Below are 6621 nucleotides of genomic sequence, written 5' to 3'. Positions count from 1 at the left end.
ACATATCACACACACATACGCAAAACAAGGGAAATATAATATTTTAAAAATAAGGTGTCAAAGCATTGAGGAAGATGCTTGCCATCAACCTCTGGCCTACACACACACACACACACACACACACACACACACCAACATGTGTACACATATAAGCACACACAAAAAAAGGGAAAACATTGCAAAAGCGCTTAATCCTGCAGACTGACATTAACCGAGTAAAGATGGTCAACTTTATATCTCCTGTTTTCTACACTGAAGCACTGGAAACAAAATCAGTTCCCCAGGTCATGTCCAACGCCATCTATTCAGGCGCCATTTTCACCTGCCCCCACTGCCTCCCCAAACTTGTGCAGTCTCGGGGGGACAGTGAGATCTGAGGACAGCCATGACAAAGCCTAAAGAGAAGGCAACCACCCAGGAGGCCACATCTGATCCCAATTAATGCTGGATGGGACTGGGTCCCCTCCTGTCCCTCAGCTGGGATATGGCCTTCATTAGAGAAACCGGCACCAAAGTGTTTTCTGCCCTTTTCCAAAGGCTTCGTGAGCTCAGAGAGTGACTAAAGCCTGAGCCTTCCTTTACAACGATGGTCGATGGTTGGCAGTCGGCGGTCACGGTCAGTTGCCACAGCAGGGCCTTTATGCGTAAGTGGGCCTGGGGAGTGATTGGCAGAGCAGAGGAGAGGGCCCATGGAATCAGGACAGGCTGGGTGGCAGGGGTTCTGTGTTCTGGGAAATAATGACACCCCCTGCCGTGTCCTCTGGTCACTCTTGCTACACCGTCTAAAATGGAGCCACCAGTAACAGCCCTTGGGGGACAGACTTGGCATCTCTGCCATTCTCCGTCATGGCGGAGGCTCTGCCTGTGTGCAAGGAACCAAGATACACTTTGGAAAGGCAAGTATGCCTCTGTCCCGGGTGGAGGTTCATAAACGTCATTGTCACCTCTCTGGCTCCCTCGGAGACCTCTGCCACACTCAGGCTTGCTTTGAGGCAGTGGCACCTCCCAGTGTTCTTCACCTCCTGCTTTTCAAACGCAGGCACCATTAGGAGGCGTGTCCGGAACTCGTGGCCTGGTGGGAGCCTGCTGGTCACCTCCCATCAGGGCTCAGTGTTCCTTTACCTTGAAGGAATACGGGTCACCCTGACAAGCTGGGTCATCTGGGAGGGTGGAAAGAGGTGGTGGCTGAGAAGTCACACCTTCCAGATCTATGTTCAGATATGGCGGCTCCTGGCATCTGGTTTGATGTCCCAGCTGCTTGGGCACCACCAGCTCACACTGCCCACCACCACTACAAACAGCTTGAAGAGAACAGAGAAACAGTTCCAGAAGTTCTGCCCTCTGCGACCTCAGCCAGGCCAGGAGCCTGACCATGGTTCGTTCTTCACCTGGAAAATGGGGGACAGAGCTTCCTCATTAAAGACAGTGAACATGGGCAGAGCAGAATTTGTAAGGATTGACTCAAGAAGTTGAACTCCCAGCAGATGTCCAGTGAAGCCCCAGATCCTGCCAGACAGATTACTGAGAGCCTCAAACCCCTCCTACTAAACCATCACACCAGCCTGGCACAACAGAATCCCTGGAGCCAGACTGTCCAGCTGTGTGGAACCCATGACACATCTCTTACCTGTTAGGGGCCTACAAAATGGGGGAAAGTCTGGGGAGATAGCTCCGTCTATGAAGTGTCTGCCTCGAAAGCATGTTCACCCCCAGCACCCACGAAAAGCCAGGCATGGTGGCACATGACTGTAACCCCAGGGCTGTGCTGGGGCAATGGCAAAGAGAGACAGGTCCCTGCAGTTTCTTGGCCAGCCAGCCTTGCTGATTTCTTAAGTTTCAGGGTCAATGAGGGACCCTGTACCAAAACATGAGCGTGGATGAAGTTGGCTCAGCGGGTTAGGGCTTCAAGCTAGACAGCATGAGTTTGATCCCTAGGTTTCTCATGGGGCAAGGACAGAACCAACTCCTGCAAGTTGTCCCTGGACTATGTACACATGCACACACACAAATAAATGGATGTAATTTATAAACAAACAAATAAGTGGAGAACAGTCCAGGAGACACCAGATGATGACTGGCTTCCACACGCATACACACAACTGCACACACGTGCACACATGTGCACACTAACAGGTACGCGTCCCCTCCCCACAAACAGAACACAGTAGGAAAGCATAGTGATGGCCCTTTCTTCATGGGGCTGCTGGGAGCCAGAAGCCTGTGCTTTGACTGTGCATTTGAGTCCTCCAGTAATCCCCGTGGGGCAGCCATTGAAACTGGAGAAGGTTGAGCCACCTGCTCCGGTGACAGCATTATTAAGTTGTACAGCTGGGATGGAAGCCAAAGGCCTACTTCAGAGCGCTGGCTCTAAAATCTCCTGTTCTTCCTCAATGCACACCCCTGAGGTCCCACACTGAAAATCTAGCTCCCCACCACATGTGGTCCCCCAAGACTAGGTGACTCACCCCCTTTCCCTACGAAGCCCAAACCCTATTCCTGTCTGTGACTCATTCCTTCTCAGCCAGCCACCAGTGACTGTGACTAAATGACCCCTGCAAGGAAATGTCACTCTGATCTATCATTTCCTCTGCAACCTGCTGTCCTATTCCAGTCCAGGCCTCCAGTAGATGCCCCGTGACCACTCCCAGAGAGTGTGGACTCCCATAAGGGCAGAGCAAAATAGGCTTATTTCTTATGCCTTGACCCCACGTGGCCACAGAGCTAAGGGGCCATGTATGAGGTGGGAGGTTAGTGGGATGGGACCTTCTTAGGGACAGCAATGTCACCGTTTTCCAAATCCTGTCTCCCCAGGAAGAGTCTAGTGCATAGCAGATGTTAATTGGAATTTGGAATCTAGGGGAAATGTCTGAAATGTTCTGTCCCACGAATCAGGGATGGATTCCTTAGGGCCCAACTCCCAGTATTTGGGGTTCACTAAGGAACATGTTTTTTCAGGGCCCAGGGTGAACCCTGGAGAACATGGCTAGTTTGAGGATGGAGAGATGGCTTAATGATTAAGCTTTACTGCTCTTGCAGAGGACCCGAGTTCAGTTCCCAGCACCCGCCTGGTGGTTCACAATGGTCTGTAACTCCTGTTACAGCAGATATGATGCCCCCTTCTGGTCTCCAAGAACACTGTATGCATGTAATACACATAAATTGATATAGGCACACATGTTTACATAAATTTAAATGTAAAAACTTTTGGTTTTTCAAGACAGGATTTCTGTGTAGCTCTGGCTGTGCTGGAACTAACTCTGTAAACCAGGCTGGTCTCAAACTCAGAGATTCACTTGCCTCTGCCTCTTGAGTGCTGGACATCTAAACTCTGGAGAACCAAGCTGGGTGGCAATCCCCATCCATGCCCCCCATGACCCCAAACTCCTATGCGGATAATGCAGAGGCAACTGGTGAAGGGCAGAGATGGTCTTGAGAGGAGCAATCCTGCACCCTCACAACTCTCTCTCTCTCTCTTTCTCTCTCTCTCTCTCTCTCTCTCTCTCTCTCTCTCTCTCTCTTCCTCTCCCTCCCTCTCTCCCTCCCTCTTTCCTACCCTGTCTCAAAAGAAGGTAGAGATCAATATCGGAAGACACCTCTGGCCTCTAGCCTCGCTATGAATACATGTGTACATGTGTGTACACATGCACCCCTACACATGAAAGAATCTAGCAAAACCCAGAGAACACTGAATACATTGAGATTGCATCATTGGTGGGAAAGATGGGCTAACTTACCAGCCTAAAGAGGTACCACTGGGCAAGAGTGAAGCCATTGGTGCCTGCTGCAACCTAGCACAGGCTTCCTGGGTGTCTAAAGAGACTCTTTTTGTTTTGTTTTGTTTTGTTTTGTTTTGTTCTGTTCTGTTTTGTTGAGAGAGGGTTTCACTGTGTAACTCTGGCTGTCTTTGAATTCACTATGTAAACCAGGCTTTCCTCGAAATCACAGATATTCACCTGAGTCTGCCTTCCAAGTGCTGTGATTAAAGGTGAACACCACCATGCCCGGCTTCTATGGTGCTTCTTCTGCTCCCTCTGCTCCTTCTGCTCCCTCTGCTCCCTCTGCTCCCTCTGCTCCCTCTGCTCCTTCTGCTCCCTCTGCTCCTTCTGCTCCCTCTGCTCCTTTTGCTCCTTTTGCTCCCTTTGCTCCTTTTGCTCCCACTGCTCCCTCTGCTCCTTCTGCTCCCTCTGCTCCTTCTGCTCCCTCTGCTCCTTCTGCTCCCTCTGCTCATTCTGCTCCCTCTGCTCCCTCTGCTCCTTCTGCTCCCTCTGCTCCTTCTGCTCCTTCTGCTCCCTCTGCTCCCTCTGCTCCTTCTGCTCCCTCTGCTCCCTTTGTTCCTTCTGCTCCCTCTGCTCCTTCTGCTCCCTCTGCTCCCTCTGCTCCTTCTGCTCCCTCTGCTCCTTCTGCTCCCTCTGCTCCTTCTGCTCCCTCTGCTTCCTCTGCTCCTTCTGCTCCTTCTGCTCCCTCTGCTCCCTCTGCTCCTTCTGCTCCCTCTGCTCCTTCTGCTCCCTCTGCTCCCTTTGCTCCTTCTGCTCCCTCTGCTCCTTCTGCTCCTTCTGCTCCCTCTGCTCCCTTTGCTCCTTCTGCTCCCTCTGCTCCCTTTGCTCCTTCTGCTCCCTCTGCTCCTTCTGCTCCTTCTGCTCCCTCTGCTCCTTCTGCTCCCTCTGCTCCTTCTGCTCCCTCTGCTCCTTCTGCTCCTTCTGCTCCCTCTGCTCCCTTTGCTCCTTCTGCTCCCTCTGCTCCCTTTGCTCCTTCTGCTCCCTCTGCTCCTTCTGCTCCTTCTGCTCCCTCTGCTCCTTCTGCTCCCTCTGCTCCTTCTGCTCCTTCTGCTCCCTCTGCTCCTTCTGCTCCCTCTGCTCCTTCTGCTTCCTCTACTCCCTCTGCTCCTTCTGCTTCTTCTGCTTCTTCTGTTCCTCCTCCTCCTCCTCCTCTTCCTCTTCTTTCTTCTCCTCCTCTTCCTCCTCCTCCTCCTCTTCCTCCTCCTCCTCCTCTTCTTCCTCCTCCTCTTCTTTGTTTTCTAGACAAGGTTTCTATATATAGTCCTAGCTGGTTCTGTAGATCAGCATGGCCTTGCACTCATGTAGAGATCTACCTGCCTCTCAAATGCTGAGATTAAAGGCATGTGCCACCGCCACCAACAGGCTCTATGGATATTCCTAACAGGCCCTTCAGCTGTGTCCTCAAATCCTGCTGCAGGCACTAGACACAGGCTGGCCAGATGAGGTAGTTGTCTGGCTGCTGCTTAGAGACACAGAATATACCAGCAGCATGGGTTTCATTGTGTGAATTTGAATATCAGTGCCCCAAATTAGCCACTGAGCAACCTGAAGCCACTTGCTTAACCTCTCTGTGCTTCACATGGTGATCCACAACCCAGGAATGGCCGCAGAGGCCCAGGGTTTCCTAAGGATTTTATGAGGCTTTAGTTGAGAGCTTCAAAGCAGTAACTACTGTGACAGCCATCTCAGGACAGCTCCCTCCTTGTCACATGCCTCCTCCAGTAGACCCTGTAGCAGTCACTTCCCTCCACACCACCTCCTGTTTGCCAAGTTAAAAAATGATGTGTGGGCGTGGTTTGCTAGTGGCTGCAGTTCTGGCAGGTTGTAGGCAGACTTTAGACAGGAGAGGCCTCAGGCTTGAGTCACCTGAGGCCGATAAGCTAGCTCAGGAACAGGAGCAAGAAGGACCTGGCTCACTGGGCTTCCCACCTGCCCTAACCCCCGACTTTGTCCCATTTTCTAACCAGAGAGCTTCCCTAGCTTGGCCCCCATTTTTAGATTCACCCTAGGTACAGGAGGAACCAGATGGCATTGGCAGTTGCTGCCAGGCACATATGAAGGACCACCCGGGCAAGGTCTCATGGCTCTGCCTTGCTGGAGCCAAATCAGACCCATTTAACAGACAAGAATGGAAGTCTCCTAAAGCTTGAGACTCTAAAGGCAGCATCCGAGAAACCCCAGCTCCCACCACGTCCCTCAGCCCCATTCACTTTCCTAGATCACAAACTCCCTTTGTGAAGAACATAGATGCCCCTGGATCTACCCAGGGACCAGAGACCCAAACGCAGGAAACTGGCTTCTGGGCCTCGAAAATGCATGCAGGGCTCAGTGGGTTAAAACACCTGCCAGAAAGAGTAATCGCTGGGATTTGTTCCCTGGGACTCGTGTGTCGGAGAGAGAACTGACCTTTGCAAGTTGTTGAACTCTGGAGGGAGACACATCTATCTCCCTCACCCCATGATAGATGTAAAGAACTTAAATGTCCACACAAGCCATTGATTAGTGGCGAGAGGCACTGGTGTGGGGCCTCTGAGGTGAGAAAGAGGGGTGGATGTGTAGCCAACAGGGCTCCGGTGACTGTGTAGGAAGAAGCCATTTCTCAGGACATCCACACAGGACAGGGATGACAGGGGGCAATGGGGGATGTTCACTGACAGCTGCCAGTCTCAAGTGCCAGCCATAGGACCCCAGGACAGACACTGCACCAAACTTCAGTTTCCCCAGGTGTGGACTAAAACCTGGGTAGCAGATAGCTGAAGTCTGGTCATGGATGTGACCCCACAAGGCAAGGCTCAGGAGGAAGAGCCCACTATCTGGGAGCTACTGGGAACCCAGCCTGCCCCTC

The sequence above is a fragment of the Apodemus sylvaticus genome, chromosome 17, assembly GCF_947179515.1.
Source record: "Apodemus sylvaticus chromosome 17, mApoSyl1.1, whole genome shotgun sequence".
Classification (NCBI taxonomy): Eukaryota; Metazoa; Chordata; class Mammalia; order Rodentia; family Muridae; genus Apodemus; species Apodemus sylvaticus.
Note: the sequence above shows the minus strand (reverse complement) of the source record.